Source organism: Gadus macrocephalus, chromosome 22 (assembly GCF_031168955.1).
Source record: "Gadus macrocephalus chromosome 22, ASM3116895v1".
Classification (NCBI taxonomy): domain Eukaryota; kingdom Metazoa; phylum Chordata; class Actinopteri; order Gadiformes; family Gadidae; genus Gadus; species Gadus macrocephalus.
This window is the reverse complement of record NC_082403.1, coordinates 15,780,152-15,798,657: the sequence shown is the minus strand read 5'-3', so window position 1 is coordinate 15,798,657 and position 18,506 is coordinate 15,780,152. Positions and strand designations below refer to the sequence as shown.

The following is an 18,506-nucleotide window of genomic DNA, read 5'->3' as shown; positions in this document are numbered from 1 at the left end:
GCTCTACCAACTGAGCTATCGAAGGGTAAGATTACCAGTGTAATTGAGAAACAATCTACAAAATAAACTGGAAACGACATTCTCCGATTGAACATTTTCCATTTCTTCCACAAATGATAATTCCTCAAAGTGGTTTTGCCCTTCTATAAATTACCTTCTAGCCGGAGTTGAACCAGCGACAAAAGGATTTCAGACTCTTTTCATTACAGTCCTCTGCCCCACCAACTGCGCTATCGAAGGTTGAGTGGTCTTGCGTAATTGAGAGAATACCTAAATATGTCTATTGGTAACGACATTCTCTGATTAACTAGCATTTCATCATGAAATGATACCTCCTCTATGTGGTTTTGCAACTCTATAAAACTCCTACGAGCCGGAGTTGAACCAGCGACCTAAGGATTTCAGACTCATTTCACTACAGTCCTCCGCTCTACCAACTGAGCTATCGAAGGTTGAGATAATTTATGCAATTGGGAGTACATATACTAAATAAACTGGATACGACTATCTCTGATTGAATATTTGCCATTTCTTCCCCAAATGATGATTTCCTCAAAGTAGTTTCTATAAATTACCTTCTAGCCGGAGTTGAACGAGCGACCAAAGGATTTCAGACTCTTTTTATTACAGTCCTCTGCCCCACCAACTGCGCCATCGAAGGTTGAGTGGTCTTGCGTAATTGAGAGAATACCTAAATATGTCTATTGGTAACGACATTCTCTGATTAACTAGCATTTCATCATGAAATGATACTTCCTCAAAGTGGTTTTGCAACTCTATAAAATTCCTTCCAGCCGGAGTTGAACCAGCGACCTAAGGATTTCAGACTCATATCTCTACAGTCCTCCGCTCTACCAACTGAGCTATCGAAGGTTAATATTACATGTGTAATTGAGAGACAATCTACTAAATAAACTGGAAACGACATTCTCCGATTGAACACTTTCCATTTCTTCCACAAATGATAATTCCTCAAAGTGGTTTTGCACGTCTATGAATTAACTTCTAGCCGGAGTTGAACCAGCGACCAAAGGATTTCAGACACTTTTCATTACAGTCCTCTGCCCCACCAACTGCGCTATCGAATGTTGAGTGGTCTTTCGTAATTGAGAGAATACCTAAAAATGTCTATTGGTAACGACTTTCTCTGATTAACCACCATTTCATCATGAATTGATACTTCCTCAAAGTGGTTTTGCAACTCTATAAAATGCTTTCGAGCCGGAGTTGAACCAGCGACCTAAGGATTTCAGACTCATTTCACCACAGTCCTCCGCTCTACCAACTGAGCTATCGAAGGGTGAGCCAATATATGCAATTGGGAGTACATATACTAAATAAACTGGATACGACTATCTCTGATTGAATATTTGCCATTTCTTCCCCAAATGATGATTTCCTCAAAGTAGTTTTGCCCTTCTATAAAATACCTTCTAGCAGAAGTTGAACCAGCGACCAAAGGATTTTAGACTCTTTTCATTACAGTCCTCTGCCCCACCAACTGCACTATCGAAGGTTGAGTGGTCTTGCGTAATTGAGAGAATACCTAAATATGTCTATTGGTAACGACATTCTCTGATTAACTAGCATTTCATCATGAAATGATACTTCCTCTATGTGGTTTTGCAACTCTATAAAATTCCTTCGAGCCGGAGTTGAACCAGCGACCTAAGGATTTCAGACTCATTTCTCTACAGTCCTCCGCACTACCAACTGAGCTATCGAATGGTTAAATTACATGGGTAATTGAGAGACAATCTACTAAATAAACTGGAAACGACATTCTCCGATTGAACACTTTCCATTTCTTCCACAAATGATAATTCCTCAAAGTGGTTTTGCACGTCTATGAATTAACTTCTAGCCGGAGTTGAACCAGCGATCAAAGGATTTCAGACACTTTTCATTACAGTCCTCTGCCCCACCAACTGCGCTATCGAATGTTGAGTGGTCTTTCGTAATTGAGAGAATACCTAAAAATGGAGAGACGCCGAGATCGTTTAATGGCCTGTGGCATGTGCCACCGCGACCACTGACATACCATGGCATATGCCGTTCTGGAACGGTAACTGCCGTTCTGAAACGGTAACTGCCGTCGCGACCACAGACATACCATGGCATATGCCGTTCTGGAACGGTAACTGCCATTCTGAAACGGTAACTACCGTTCTGAAACGGTAACTGCCGTCGCGACCACTGACATACCATGGCATATGCCGTTCTGGAACGGTAACTGCCGTTCTGAAACGGTAACTACCGTTCTGAAACGGTAACTACCGTTCTGAAACGGTAACTACCGTTCTGAAACGGTAATGCCATGGCATATGCCTTTCTGGAACGGTAACTACCGTTCTGAAACGGTAACTGCCGTTCAGGTGGAACGGTAACTGCAGTTCCCAACAATGGTATGTGACACCAGCATAACTCCTCCGTATAATTTCAAGACAGGTATTGCCATAAATGTAAAGGTATATATTTGGTATTTATTGACACAATATCACAACATAACGCCGTAAATAAAGGGATTTACACGTTTCTCTCGTCCGTGCTGTTATGATATTTCCGATCTGTTTGTTGTTGCTTTTGTAATGACAGATGCTTTTGAAAACAGCCGGACTTGCTCCGGTGACGGTAGTTATAGCCTAGCCTTCTAGGTGGCCATAGAGCTATAGTCTATTGCTTTGTTCCAATATCCATACTATCCGCAGTCATTATACTATATTTTAGTATAACTTCTTTTTTATATAGTTTGAGTACGTAGTGCGTTGCAATTAAGATCAGGGCGAAAGGAAGTGTAGTGAAAGGACCCGGATGGTATACTCAAAACGGTCAAACCGATGAGTGTGGAATCGTGGATTGTACACCTTTCGTGCTCCACGGCAGCGATCTTAGCTACGTAGCTGAAGAGGCGGAGCCAGGCTGAGCCAACGTCGGCGCATTTTCTTTAATAGGTCCATGCATTTTCCACGTATCCTGCATTAATGGAGTCATTTTGTTGTTTTAATAGCTTTATAACTACTATGTGTAAAGTGTTCACCGTTCAAAGCGAGATGTTTATTGCGGTTGCGATCGTAGTTTCCGTTAGGGGTGGCACTGTAGGCTATGGCTAGACAGTCATCCATTTTTCCACTCGTGTTTTATCAAGATGTTCTAGTAGCGTAGCCCATAATAAAGCCTACTGTATGACTGCTTCAGCTCATAACTATTCAATAGGCCAAATATTAAGCTTTGCATTTGTTGTTATTGGTGTTTAACCGAATAATTTAAGCAGGCCTATAGGTTCCTATCATTTAACCCTGATCCAGTGTCATAAACCTTTCTATATCGACATGATCCAGTGGTATCATGGCATACAGGCCAAAAGTTTTTCCGCTGGCAAGCCAATTATGTTAATCGGAAGTTCCATTTCCTACTGGAACCACCGTTTTTCCGCTGGCATGCCACTCATGTAAAATGGTATTACCAGTTTCTACTGGCACCTACCGTTTTTCCGCTGGCATGCCACTCATGGAAAATGGTAATTACCAGTTTCTACTGGCACCTACCGTTTGCCAGTAGATATTCCTTTCCTGTGGTATTTGCCCGTTCATACACACATACCACTCATGATTCACAGCTACACAATCATTCTTATAAAAACGGTAGGTGCCAGTAGAAACTGGTAATTACCATTTTCCATGAGTGGCATGCCATCGGAAAAACGGTAGGTGCCAGTAGAAACTGGTAATTACCATTTTCCATGAGTGGCATGCCAGCGGAAAAACGGTAGGTGCCAGTAGAAACTGGTAATTACCATTTTCCATGAGTGGCATGCCAGCGGAAAAACGGTAGGTGCCAGTAGAAACTGGTAATTACCATTTTCCATGAGTGGCATGCCAGCGGAAAAACGGTAGGTGCCAGTAGAAACTGGTAATACCATTTTACATGAGTGGCATGCCAGCGGAAAAACGGTGGCCTGTATGCCATGATACCACTGGATCATGTCGATATAGAAAGGTTTATGACACTGGATCAGGGTTAAATGATAGGAACCTATAGGCCTGCTTAAATTATTTGGTTAAACACCAATAACAACAAATGCAAAACTTAATATTTGGCCTATTGAATAGTTATGAGCTGAAGCAGTCATACAGTATAGGCTTTATTATAGTCTACGCTACTAGAACATCTTGATAAAACACGAGTGGAAAAATGGATGACTGTCTAGCCATAGCCTACAGTGCCACCCCTATAGGGACCTGGCTCTGGTGCACTAACCGGAAACTACGATCGCAACCGCAATAAACATCTCGCTTTGAACGGTGAACTCTTTACACATAGTAGTTATAAAGCTATTAAAACAACAAAATGACTCCATTAATGCAGGATACGTGGAAAATGCATGGACCTATTAAAGAAAATGCGCCGACGTTGGCTCAGCCTGGCTCCGCCTCTTCAGCTACGTAGCTATTAGATCGCTGCCGTGGAGCACGAAAGGTGTACATAAATCCACACTCATCGGTTTGACCGTTTGAGTATACCATCCGGGTCCTTTCACTACACTTCCTTTCGCCCTGATCTTAATTGCAACGCACTACGTACTCAAACTATATAAAAAAAGAAGTCATACTAAAATAAAGTATAATGACTGCGGATAGTATGGATATTGGAACAAAGCAATAGACTAGCTCTATGGCCACCTAGAAGGCTAGGCTATAACTACCGTCACCGGAGCAAGTCCGGCTGTTTTCAAAAGCATCTGTCATTACAAAAGCAACAACAAAACAGATCGGAAATATCCTAACAACAGCACGGACGAGAGAAACGTGTAAATCCCTTTATTTACGGCGTTATGTTGTGATATTGTGTCAATAAATACCAAATATATATACCTTTACATTTATGGCAATACCTGTCTTGAAATTATACGGAGGAGTTATGCTGGTGTCACATACCATTGTTGGGAACTGCAGTTACCGTTCCACCTGAACGGCAGTTACCGTTTCAGAACGGTAGTTACCGTTCCAGAAAGGCATATGCCATGGCATTACCGTTTCAGAACGGTAGTTACCGTTTCAGAACGGTAGTTACCGTTTCAGAACGGTAGTTACCGTTTCAGAACGGTAGTTACCGTTTCAGAACGGCAGTTACCGTTCCAGAACGGCATATGCCATGGTATGTCAGTGGTCGCGACGGCAGTTACCGTTTCAGAACGGCAGTTACCGTTTCAGAACGGCAGTTACCGTTCCAGAACGGCAGTTACCGTTCCAGAACGGCATATGCCATGGTATGTCAGTGGTCGCGGTGGCACATGCCACAGGCCAATAAACGATCTCGGCCCTACTGTAAAAATGTCTATTGGTAACGACTTTCTCTGATTAACCACCATTTCATCATGAATTGATACTTCCTCAAAGTGGTTTTGCAACTCTATAAAATGCTTTCGAGCCGGAGTTGAACCAGCGACTTAAGGATTTCAGACTCATTTCTCTACAGTCCTCCGCTCTACCAACTGAGCTATCGAAGGCTTAAAATACATGTGTAATTGAGAGACAATCTACTAAATAAACTGGAAACGACATTCTCCGATTGAACATTTTCCATTTCTTCCACAAATGATAATTCCTCAAAGTGGTTTTGCACGTCTATGAATTAACTTCTAGCCGGAGTTGAACCAGCGACCAAAGGATTTCAGACACTTTTCATTACAGTCCTCTGCCCCACCAACTGCGCTATCGAAGGTTGAGTGGTCTTGCGTAATTGAGAGAATACCTAAATATGTCTATTGGTAACGACATTCTCTGATTAACTAGCATTTCATCATGAAATGATACTTCCTCAAAGTGGTTTTGCAACTCTATAAAATTCCTTCGAGCCGGAGTTGAACCAGCGACCAAAGGATTTCAGACTCAATACACTACAGTCCTCTGCCCCACCAAATGCGCAATTGAAGGTTGAGTGGTCTTGCGTAATTGAGAGAATACCTAAATATGTCTATTGGTAACGACATTCTCTGATTAACTACCATTTCATCATGAAATGGTACTTCCTCAAAGTGGTTTTGCAACTCTATAAAATTCCTTCGAGCCGGAGTTGAACCAGCGACCTAAGGATTACCGACTGATTTCTCTACAGTCCTCCGCTCTACCAACTGAGCTATCGAAGGATAAGATTACCAGTGTAATTGAGAGACAATCTACAAAATAAACTGGAAACGACATTCTCTGATTGAACATTTTCCATTTCTTCCCCAAATGATAATTCCTCAAAGTAGTTTTGCCCTTCTATAAATTACCTTCTAGCCGGAGTTGAACCAGCGACCAAAGGATTTCAGGCTCTTTTCATTACAGTCCTCTGCCCCAACAACTGCGCAATCGAATGTTGAGTGGTCTTTCGTAATTGAGAGAATACCTAAAAATGTCTATTGGTAACGACTTTCTCTGATTAACTACCATTTCATCATGAAATGATACTTCCTCAAAGTGGTTTTGCAACTCTATAAAATTCCTTCGAGCCGGAGTTGAACCAGCGACCTAAGGATTTCAGACTCATTTCTCCGCTCTACCAACTGAGCTATCGAAGGCTGAGATAATTAATGCAATTGAGAGTACATATACTAAATAAACTGGATACGATTATCTCTGATTGATTATTTGCCATTTCTTCCCCAAATGATGATTTCCTCAAAGTAGTTTTGCCCTTCTATAAATTACCTTCTAGCCGGAGTTGAACCAGCGACCAAAGGATTTTAGACTCTATTCATTCCAGTCCTCTGCCCCACCAACTGCGCTTTCGAAGGTTGAGTGGTCTTACGTAATTGAGAGAATACCTAAATATGTCTATTGGTAACGACTTTCTCTGATTAACTACTATTTCATCATGAAATGAAACTTCCTCAAAGTGGTTTTTGCAACTCTATAAATTTCCTTCGAGCCGGAGTTGAACCAGCGACCTAAGGATTAAAGACTCATTTCACTACAGTCCTCCCCTCTACTAACTGAGCTATCGAAGGGTAAGAATACCAGTGTAATTGAGAGACAATCTACAAAATAAACTGGAAACGACATTCTCATATTAAACATTTTCCATTTCTTCCCCCAATGATAATTCCTCAAAGTAGTTTTGCCCTTCTATAAATTACCTTCTAGCCGGAGTTGAACCAGCGACCAAAGGATTTCAGACTCTTTTCATTACAGTCCTCTGCCCCACCAACTGCGCTATCGAAGGTTGAGTTGTCTTGCGTAATTGAGAGAATACCTAAATATGTCTATTGGTAACGACATTCTCTGATTAACTAGCATTTCATCATGAAATGATACTTCCTCAAAGTGGTTTTGCAACTCTATAAAATTCCTTCGAGCCGGAGTTGAACCAGCGACCAAAGGATTTCAGACTCAATTCACTACAGTCCTCTGCCCCACCAAATGCGCAATTGAAGGTTGAGTGGTCTTGCGTAATTGAGAGAATACCTAAATATGTCTATTGGTAACGACATTCTCTGATTAACTACCATTTCATCATGAAATGATACTTCCTCAAAGTGGTTTTGCAACTCTATAAAATTCCTTCGAGCCGGAGTTGACCAGCGACCTAAGGATTTCAGTCTCATTTCTCTACAGTCCTCCGCTCTCCCAACTGAGCTATCGAAGGGGAAAATTACATGTGTAATTGAGAGACAATCTACTAAATAAACTGGAAACGACATTCTCTTATTAAACATTTTCCATTTCTTCCCCCAATGATAATTCCTCAAAGTAGTTTTGCCCTTCTATAAATTCCCTTCTAGCCGGAGTTGAACCAGCGACCAAAGGATTTTAGACTCTATTCATTCCAGTCCTCTGCCCCACCAACTGCGCTTTCGAAGGTTGAGTGGTCTTACGTAATTGAGAGAATACCTAAATATGTCTATTGGTAACGACTTTCTCTGATTAACTACTATTTCATCATGAAATGAAACTTCCTCAAAGTGGTTTTTGCAACTCTATAAATTTCCTTCAAGCCGGAGTTGAACCAGCGACCTAAGGATTAAAGACTCATTTCACTACAGTCCTCCCCTCTACCAACTGAGCTATCGAAGGGTAAGAATACCAGTGTAATTGAGAGACAATCTACAAAATAAACTGGAAACGACATTCTCTTATTAAACATTTTCCATTTCTTCCCCCAATGATAATTCCTCAAAGTAGTTTTGCCCTTCTATAAATTACCTTCTAGCCGGAGTTGAACCAGCGACCAAAGGATTTCAGACTCTTTTCATTACAGTCCTCTGCCCCACCAACTGCGCTATCGAAGGTTGAGTTGTCTTGCGTAATTGAGAGAATACCTAAATATGTCTATTGGTAACGACATTCTCTGATTAACTAGCATTTCATCATGAAATGATACTTCCTCAAAGTGGTTTTGCAACTCTATAAAATTCCTTCGAGCCGGAGTTGAACCAGCGACCAAAGGATTTCAGACTCAATTCACTACAGTCCTCTGCCCCACCAAATGCGCAATTGAAGGTTGAGTGGTCTTGCGTAATTGAGAGAATACCTAAATATGTCTATTGGTAACGACATTCTCTGAATAACTACCATTTCATCATGAAATGATACTTCCTCAAAGTGGTTTTGCAACTCTATAAAATTCCTTCGAGCCGGAGTTGACCAGCGACCTAAGGATTTCAGACTCATTTCTCTACAGTCCTCCGCTCTACCAACTGAGCTATCGAAGGGGAAAAATACATGTGTAATTGAGAGACAATCTACTAAATAAACTGGAAACGACATTCTCCGATTGAACATTTTCCATTTCTTCCACAAATGATAATTCCTCAAAGTGGTTTTGCACGTCTATGAATTAACTTCTAGCCGGAGTTGAACCAGCGACCAAAGGATTTCAGACAGTTTTCATTACAGTCCTCTGCCCCAACAACTGCGCAATCGAATGTTGAGTGGTCTTTCGTAATTGAGAGAATACCTAAAAATGTCTATTGGTAACGACTTTCTCTGATTAACTACCATTTCATCATGAATTGATACTTCCTCAAAGTGGTTTTGCAACTCTATAAAATTCCTTCGAGCCGGAGTTGAACCAGCGACCTAAGGATTTCAGACTCATTTCACTACAGTCCTCCGCTCTACCAACTGAGCTATCGAAGGGTGAGATACATTGTGCCATTGGGAGTACATATACTAAATAAACTGGATCCGACAATCTCTGATTGAATATTTGCCATTTCTTCCCCAAATGATGATTTCCTCAAAGTAGTTTTGCCCTTCTATAAATTACCTTCTAGCCGGAGTTGAACCAGCGACCAAAGGATTTTAGACTCTTTTCATTACAGTCCTCTGCCCCACCAACTGCGCTTTCGAAGGTTGAGTGGTCTTGCGTAATTGAGAGAATACCTAAATATGACTATTGGTAACGACTTTCTCTGATTAACTACAATTTCATCATGAAATGTAACTTCCTCAAAGTGGTTTTGCAACTCTAAAAATTTCCTTCGAGCCGGAGTTGAACCAGCGACCTAAGGATTACAGACTCATTACACTACAGTCCTCCCCTCTAACAACTGAGCTATCGAAGGGTAAGATTACCTCTGTAATTGAGAAACAATCTACAAAATAAACTGGAAACGACATTCTCTGATTGAACATTTTCCATTTCTTCCCCGAATGATAATTCCTCAAAGTAGTTTTGCCCTTCTATAAATTACCTTCTGGCCGGAGTTGAACCAGCGACCAAAGGATTTCAGACTCTTTTCATTACAGTCCTCTGCCCCACCAACTGCGCTATCGAAGGTTGAGTGGTCTTGCGTAATTGAGAGAATACCTAAATATGTCTATTGGTAACGACATTTTCTGATTAACTAGCATTTCATCATGAAATGATACTTCCTCAAAGTGGTTTTGCAACTCTATAAAATTCCTTCGAGCCGGAGTTGAACCAGCGACCAAAGGATTTCAGACTCAATTCACTACAGTCCTCTGCCCCACCAAATGCGCAATTGAAGGTTGAGTGGTCTTGCGTAATTGAGAGAATACCTAAATATGTCTATTGGTAACGACATTCTCTGATTAACTACCATTTCATCATGAAATGATACTTCCTCAAAGTGGTTTTGCAACTCTATAAAATTCCTTCGAGCCGGAGTTGAACCAGCGACCTAAGGAATTCCGACTCATTTCTCTACAGTCCTCCGCTCTACCAAGTGAGCTATCGAAGGGTAAATTTACATGTGTAATTGAGAGACAATCTACTAAATAAACTGGAAACGACATTCTCCGATTGAACATTTTCCATTTCTTCCACAAATGATAATTCCTCAAAGTGGTTTTTGCAACACTATAAATTTCCTTCGAGCCGGAGTTGAACCAGCGACCTAAGGATTACAGACTCATTTCACTACAGTCCTCCCCTCGACCAACTGAGCTATCGAAGCGTAAGAATACCAGTGTAATTGAGAGACAATCTACAAAATAAACTGGAAACGACATTCTCTTATTAAACATTTTCCATTTCTTCCCCAAATGATAATTCCTCAAAGTAGTTTTGCCCTACTATAAATTACCTTCTAGCCGGAGTTGAACCAGCGACCAAAGGATTTCAGACTCAATTCACTACAGTCCTCTGCCCCACCAAATGCGCAATTGAAGGTTGAGTGGTCTTGCGTAATTGAGAGAATACCTAAATATGTCTATTGGTAACGACATTCTCTGATTAACTACCATTTCATCATGAAATGATACTTCCTCAAAGTGGTTTTGCAACTCTATAAAATTCCTCCGAGCCGGAGTTGAACCAGCGACCTAAGGATTTCCGACTCATTTCTCTACAGTCCTCCGCTCTACCAACTGAGCTATCGAAGGCAAAAATTACAAGTGTAATTGAGAGACAATCTACTAAATAAACTGGAAACGACATTCTCCGATTGAACATTTTCCATTTCTTCCACAAATGATAATTCCTCAAAGTGGTTTTGCACGTCTATGAATTAACTTCTAGCCGGAGTTGAACCAGCGACCAAAGGATTTCAGACACTTTTCATTACAGTCCTCTGCCCCACCAACTGCGCAATCGAATGTTGAGTGGTCTTTCGTAATTGAGAGAATACCTAAAAATGTCTATTGGTAACGACTTTCTCTGATTAACTACCATTTCATCATGAATTGATACTTCCTCAAAGTGGTTTTGCAAATCTATAAAATGACTACGAGCCGGTGTTGCACCAGCGACCTAAGGATTTCAGACTCATTTCACTACAGACCTCCGCTCTACCAACTGAGCTATCGAAGGTTGAGATTATTTATGCATTTGGGAGTACATATACTAAATAAACTGGATACGACTATCTCTGATTGAATATTTGCCATTTCTTCCCCAAATGATGATTTCCTCAAAGTAGTTTTGCCCTTCTATAAATTACCTTCTAGCCGGAGTTGAACCAGCGACCAAAGGATTTTAGACTCTTTTCATTCCAGTCCTCTGCCCCACCAACTGCGCTTTCGAAGGTTGAGTGGTCTTGCGTAATTGAGAGAATACCTAAATATGTCTATTGGTAACGACTTTCTCTGATTAACTACAATTTCATCATGAAATGAAACTTCCTCAAAGTAGTTTTTCCAACTCTATAAATTTCCTTCGAGCCGGAGTTGAACCAGCGACCTAAGGATTACAGACTCATTTCACTACAGTCCTCCGCTCTACCAACTGAGCTATCGAAGGATAAGATTACCAGTGTAATTGAGAGACAATTTACAAAATAAACTGGAAACGACATTCTCTGATTGAACATTTTCCATTTCTTCCCCAAATGATAATTCCTCAAAGTAGTTTTGCCCTTCTATAAATTACCTTCTAGCCGGAGTTGAACCAGCGACCAAAGGATTTCAGACTCTTTTCATTACAGTCCTCTGCCCCACCAACTGCGCTTTCGAAGGTTGAGTGGTCTTGCGTCATTGAGAGAATACCTAAATAAGTCTATTGGTAATGACTTTCTCTGATTAACTACGATTTCATCATGAAATGATACTTCCTCAAAGTGGTTTTGCAACTCTATAAAATTCCTTCGAGCCGGAGTTGACCAGCGACCTAAGGATTTCAGTCTCATTTCTCTACAGTCCTCCGCTCTACCAACTGAGCTATCGAAGGGGAAAATTACATGTGTAATTGAGAGACAATCTACTAAATAAACTGGAAACGACATTCTCTTATTAAACATTTTCCATTTCTTCCCCCAATGATAATTCCTCAAAGTAGTTTTGCCCTTCTATAAATTACCTTCTAGCCGGAGTTGAACCAGCGACCAAAGGATTTTAGACTCTATTCATTCCAGTCCTCTGCCCCACCAACTGCGCTTTCGAAGGTTGAGTGGTCTTACGTAATTGAGAGAATACCTAAATATGTCTATTGGTAACGACTTTCTCTGATTAACTACTATTTCATCATGAAATGAAACTTCCTCAAAGTGGTTTTTGCAACTCTATAAATTTCCTTCGAGCCGGAGTTGAACCAGCGACCTAAGGATTAAAGACTCATTTCACTACAGTCCTCCCCTCTACCAACTGAGCTATCGAAGGGTAAGAATACCAGTGTAATTGAGAGACAATCTACAAAATAAACTGGAAACGACATTCTCTTATTAAACATTTTCCATTTCTTCCCCCAATGATAATTCCTCAAAGTAGTTTTGCCCTTCTATAAATTACCTTCTAGCCGGAGTTGAACCAGCGACCAAAGGATTTCAGACTCTTTTCATTACAGTCCTCTGCCCCACCAACTGCGCTATCGAAGGTTGAGTTGTCTTGCGTAATTGAGAGAATACCTAAATATGTCTATTGGTAACGACATTCTCTGATTAACTAGCATTTCATCATGAAATGATACTTCCTCAAAGTGGTTTTGCAACTCTATAAAATTCCTTCGAGCCGGAGTTGAACCAGCGACCAAAGGATTTCAGACTCAATTCACTACAGTCCTCTGCCCCACCAAATGCGCAATTGAAGGTTGAGTGGTCTTGCGTAATTGAGAGAATACCTAAATATGTCTATTGGTAACGACATTCTCTGAATAACTACCATTTCATCATGAAATGATACTTCCTCAAAGTGGTTTTGCAACTCTATAAAATTCCTTCGAGCCGGAGTTGACCAGCGACCTAAGGATTTCAGACTCATTTCTCTACAGTCCTCCGCTCTACCAACTGAGCTATCGAAGGGGAAAAATACATGTGTAATTGAGAGACAATCTACTAAATAAACTGGAAACGACATTCTCCGATTGAACATTTTCCATTTCTTCCACAAATGATAATTCCTCAAAGTGGTTTTGCACGTCTATGAATTAACTTCTAGCCGGAGTTGAACCAGCGACCAAAGGATTTCAGACAGTTTTCATTACAGTCCTCTGCCCCAACAACTGCGCAATCGAATGTTGAGTGGTCTTTCGTAATTGAGAGAATACCTAAAAATGTCTATTGGTAACGACTTTCTCTGATTAACTACCATTTCATCATGAATTGATACTTCCTCAAAGTGGTTTTGCAACTCTATAAAATTCCTACGAGCCGGAGTTGAACCAGCGACCTAAGGATTTCAGACTCATTTCACTACAGTCCTCCGCTCTACCAACTGAGCTATCGAAGGGTGAGATACTTTGTGCCATTGGGAGTACATATACTAAATAAACTGGATCCGACTATCTCTGATTGAATATTTGCCATTTCTTCCCCAAATGATGATTTCCTCAAAGTAGTTTTGCCCTTCTATAAATTACCTTCTAGCCGGAGTTGAACCAGCGACCAAAGGATTTCAGACTCTTTTCATTACAGTCCTCTGCCCCACCAACTGCGCTATCGAAGGTTGAGTGGTCTTGCGTAATTGAGAGAATACCTAAATATGTCTATTGGTAACGACATTTTCTGATTAACTAGCATTTCATCATGAAATGATACTTCCTCAAAGTAATTCCTCAAAGTGGTTTTTGCAACACTATAAATTTCCTTCGAGCCGGAGTTGAACCAGCGACCTAAGGATTACAGACTCATTACACTACAGTCCTCCCCTCTACCAACTGAGCTATCGAAGGGTAAGATTACCTCTGTAATTGAGAAACAATCTACAAAATAAACTGGAAACGACATTCTCTGATTGAACATTTTCCATTTCTTCCCCGAATGATAATTCCTCAAAGTAGTTTTGCCCTTCTATAAATTACCTTCTGGCCGGAGTTGAACCAGCGACCAAAGGATTTCAGACTCTTTTCATTACAGTCCTCTGCCCCACCAACTGCGCTATCGAAGGTTGAGTGGTCTTGCGTAATTGAGAGAATACCTAAATATGTCTATTGGTAACGACATTTTCTGATTAACTAGCATTTCATCATGAAATGATACTTCCTCAAAGTGGTTTTGCAACTCTATAAAATTCCTTCGAGCCGGAGTTGAACCAGCGACCAAAGGATTTCAGACTCAATTCACTACAGTCCTCTGCCCCACCAAATGCGCAATTGAAGGTTGAGTGGTCTTGCGTAATTGAGAGAATACCTAAATATGTCTATTGGTAACGACATTCTCTGATTAACTACCATTTCATCATGAAATGATACTTCCTCAAAGTGGTTTTGCAACTCTATAAAATTCCTTCGAGCCGGAGTTGAACCAGCGACCTAAGGAATTCCGACTCATTTCTCTACAGTCCTCCGCTCTACCAAGTGAGCTATCGAAGGGTAAATTTACATGTGTAATTGAGAGACAATCTACTAAATAAACTGGAAACGACATTCTCCGATTGAACATTTTCCATTTCTTCCACAAATGATAATTCCTCAAAGTGGTTTTTGCAACACTATAAATTTCCTTCGAGCCGGAGTTGAACCAGCGACCTAAGGATTACAGACTCATTTCACTACAGTCCTCCCCTCGACCAACTGAGCTATCGAAGCGTAAGAATACCAGTGTAATTGAGAGACAATCTACAAAATAAACTGGAAACGACATTCTCTTATTAAACATTTTCCATTTCTTCCCCAAATGATAATTCCTCAAAGTAGTTTTGCCCTACTATAAATTACCTTCTAGCCGGAGTTGAACCAGCGACCAAAGGATTTCAGACTCAATTCACTACAGTCCTCTGCCCCACCAAATGCGCAATTGAAGGTTGAGTGGTCTTGCGTAATTGAGAGAATACCTAAATATGTCTATTGGTAACGACATTCTCTGATTAACTACCATTTCATCATGAAATGATACTTCCTCAAAGTGGTTTTGCAACTCTATAAAATTCCTCCGAGCCGGAGTTGAACCAGCGACCTAAGGATTTCCGACTCATTTCTCTACAGTCCTCCGCTCTACCAACTGAGCTATCGAAGGCAAAAATTACAAGTGTAATTGAGAGACAATCTACTAAATAAACTGGAAACGACATTCTCCGATTGAACATTTTCCATTTCTTCCACAAATGATAATTCCTCAAAGTGGTTTTGCACGTCTATGAATTAACTTCTAGCCGGAGTTGAACCAGCGACCAAAGGATTTCAGACACTTTTCATTACAGTCCTCTGCCCCACCAACTGCGCAATCGAATGTTGAGTGGTCTTTCGTAATTGAGAGAATACCTAAAAATGTCTATTGGTAACGACTTTCTCTGATTAACTACCATTTCATCATGAATTGATACTTCCTCAAAGTGGTTTTGCAACTCTATAAAATGACTTCGAGCCGGTGTTGCACCAGCGACCTAAGGATTTCAGACTCATTTCACTACAGACCTCCGCTCTACCAACTGAGCTATCGAAGGTTGAGATTATTTATGCATTTGGGAGTACATATACTAAATAAACTGGATACGACTATCTCTGATTGAATATTTGCCATTTCTTCCCCAAATGATGATTTCCTCAAAGTAGTTTTGCCCTTCTATAAATTACCTTCTAGCCGGAGTTGAACCAGCGACCAAAGGATTTTAGACTATTTTCATTCCAGTCCTCTGCCCCACCAACTGCGCTTTCGAAGGTTGAGTGGTCTTGCGTAATTGAGAGAATACCTAAATATGTCTATTGGTAACGACTTTCTCTGATTAACTACAATTTCATCATGAAATGAAACTTCCTCAAAGTAGTTTTTCCAACTCTATAAATTTCCTTCGAGCCGGAGTTGAACCAGCGACCTAAGGATTACAGACTCATTTCACTACAGTCCTCCGCTCTACCAACTGAGCTATCGAAGGATAAGATTACCAGTGTAATTGAGAGACAATTTACAAAATAAACTGGAAACGACATTCTCTGATTGAACATTTTCCATTTCTTCCCCAAATGATAATTCCTCAAAGTAGTTTTGCCCTTCTATAAATTACCTTCTAGCCGGAGTTGAACCAGCGACCAAAGGATTTCAGACTCTTTTCATTACAGTCCTCTGCCCCACCAACTGCGCTTTCGAAGGTTGAGTGGTCTTGCGTCATTGAGAGAATACCTAAATAAGTCTATTGGTAATGACTTTCTCTGATTAACTACGATTTCATCATGAAATGATACTTCCTCAAAGTGGTTTTGCAACTCTATAATTTTCCTTCGAGCTGGAGTTGAACCAGCGACCTAAGGATTTCAGACTCATTTCTCTACAGTCCTCCGCTCTACCAACTGAGCTATCGAAGGGTAAGAATACCAGAGTAATTGAGAGAAAATCTACTAAATAAACTGGAAATGACATTCTCTGATTGAACATTTTCCATTTCTTCCCCAAATGATAATTCCTCAAAGTGGTTTTGCACGTCTATTAAAACTAGCCGGAGTTCAACAGTCCTCTGCCCCACCAACTGCGCTATCGAATGTTGAGTGGTCTTGCGTAATTGAGAGAATACCTAAATATGTCTATTGGTAACGACTTTCTCTGATTAACTACCATTCATCATGAAATGATACTTGAACCATCGACCTGAGGATTTCAGAATCATTTCACTACACCCTTCCGCTCTACCAACTGAGCTATCAAAAGGTGACTTAAATAGAGTGATTGAGAGACTATATACTAAATAAACTGGAAACGAGATTCTCTGATTGAATATTTGCCATTTCTTCCCCAAATGATAATTCCTCAAAGTGGTTTTGCCCTTCTATTAAAACTAGCCGGAGTTCAACAGTCCTCTGCCCCACCAACTGCGCTATCGAATGTTGAGTGGTCTTGCGTAATTGAGAGAATACCTAAATATGTCTATTGGTAACGACTTTCTCTGATTAACTACCATTCATCATGAAATGATACTTCCTCAAAGTGGTTTTGCAAATCTATAAAATTCCTTCGAGCCGGAGTTGAACCAGCGACCTAAGGATTTCAGACTGATTACACTACAGTCCTCCGCTCTACCAACCAAGCTATCGAATGAAGACATAAATTGCGAAATTGAGAGATCATGTACTAAATAATCTGGAAACGACTTTCTCTGATTGAATATTTGCCATTTGCCCTTTACCAAATGAGCTATTGAAGGGTGACTTGGCATGAGGAATTGAGAGAACATCTACCCAATTTACTGGAAAATAATTTCTCTGATCTACCATTTCTTCCCCAAATGTTATTTCCTCAAAGTTGTTTTGCACTTCTATAAAATTCTGTTGAACCAGCGAACTAATGATTTCAGACTCTTTGGACTCTTTTCCTTACAGTCCTTTGCTCTTCCAACTGAGCTATCAAATGTTGAATATTCATGCGGACTTGTAAGAATATCTACTTGATAAACTGGCAACGACATTCTTGACTATGACAAAGAAATAATGTGAAAAAAATCACAACAAACAATCACGTCAAGGTAAAATTACCTTCGATTGTAATCCATGACCTATAGTTTTACATATACAGACCAAATTACCAAATATAATTAATACAACTATTGAAGGAACCCGTCACATGCAACATGGAGACTCAATGCTGTCATAGATGATGACAACATTTTGTAACTCCCCACTGGCACCTTACATAAAACGGAATACTGCTGCCCGCTCTGGAACCCTTCAAAGATAACGGATATCCAGACGGTGGAGAACATCCAGAAGCAGTTTACAAAGAAGATAGCTGGACTCAGTGAACTGGACTACTGGCAGAGATTGGAGAAGTTGAAACTGCTATCACTCCAACGCAGGCGTGAGCGCTACACAATCATACACGCCTGGAAGATTGTTAACGACCAAGCTCCAAACAACATCGACATGTCCTTTTACTCCACTGCCCGACTTGGAGTTAGAGCTACAGTGCCATCCTATAACTACAAGGCACAGAAGTCCATGTCAACGGCGTACGACAATTCATTCGGTGTCAAAGCAACACGCCTCTGGAACATCCTTCCCAAAGATGTAAACAGCCAAACCACTCTGGATGCCTTCAAAATCGCCCTCTGAGGATTCCTGAAACAGTTCCCGGATAGGCCGCCAGCAACGGGGTACACTCCTCCAAACAGCAACTCACTTCTCGACTGTGAGTGCTGCTGGAGGACATGGAGTATGTGTGTGACACAGATCCCAGCTGCAATCCCTGCCAAACTCATCAAAATTTA

At 40.7% G+C, this 18,506-nt stretch overlaps 4 non-coding genes across 4 annotated transcripts; all 4 read right to left on the bottom strand.

Moving 5' to 3' along the window:
- Nucleotides 1-1,212: 1,212 nt before the first annotated feature.
- Nucleotides 1,213-1,300, bottom strand: trnah-gug (transfer RNA histidin (anticodon GUG)). Its single transcript is given in 2 exon segments — nucleotides 1,213-1,248; nucleotides 1,264-1,300. It is a non-coding gene; the product is annotated as a tRNA-His (tRNA).
- A 10,300-nt stretch (nucleotides 1,301-11,600) lies between these two features.
- Nucleotides 11,601-11,688, bottom strand: trnay-gua (transfer RNA tyrosine (anticodon GUA)). Its single transcript is given in 2 exon segments — nucleotides 11,601-11,636; nucleotides 11,652-11,688. It is a non-coding gene; the product is annotated as a tRNA-Tyr (tRNA).
- A 4,411-nt stretch (nucleotides 11,689-16,099) lies between these two features.
- trnay-gua (transfer RNA tyrosine (anticodon GUA)) lies at nucleotides 16,100-16,187 on the bottom strand. Its single transcript is given in 2 exon segments — nucleotides 16,100-16,135; nucleotides 16,151-16,187. It is a non-coding gene; the product is annotated as a tRNA-Tyr (tRNA).
- A 339-nt stretch (nucleotides 16,188-16,526) lies between these two features.
- Nucleotides 16,527-16,614, bottom strand: trnay-gua (transfer RNA tyrosine (anticodon GUA)). The gene is given in 2 exon segments: nucleotides 16,527-16,562; nucleotides 16,578-16,614. It is a non-coding gene; the product is annotated as a tRNA-Tyr (tRNA).
- Nucleotides 16,615-18,506: the final 1,892 nt, after the last annotated feature.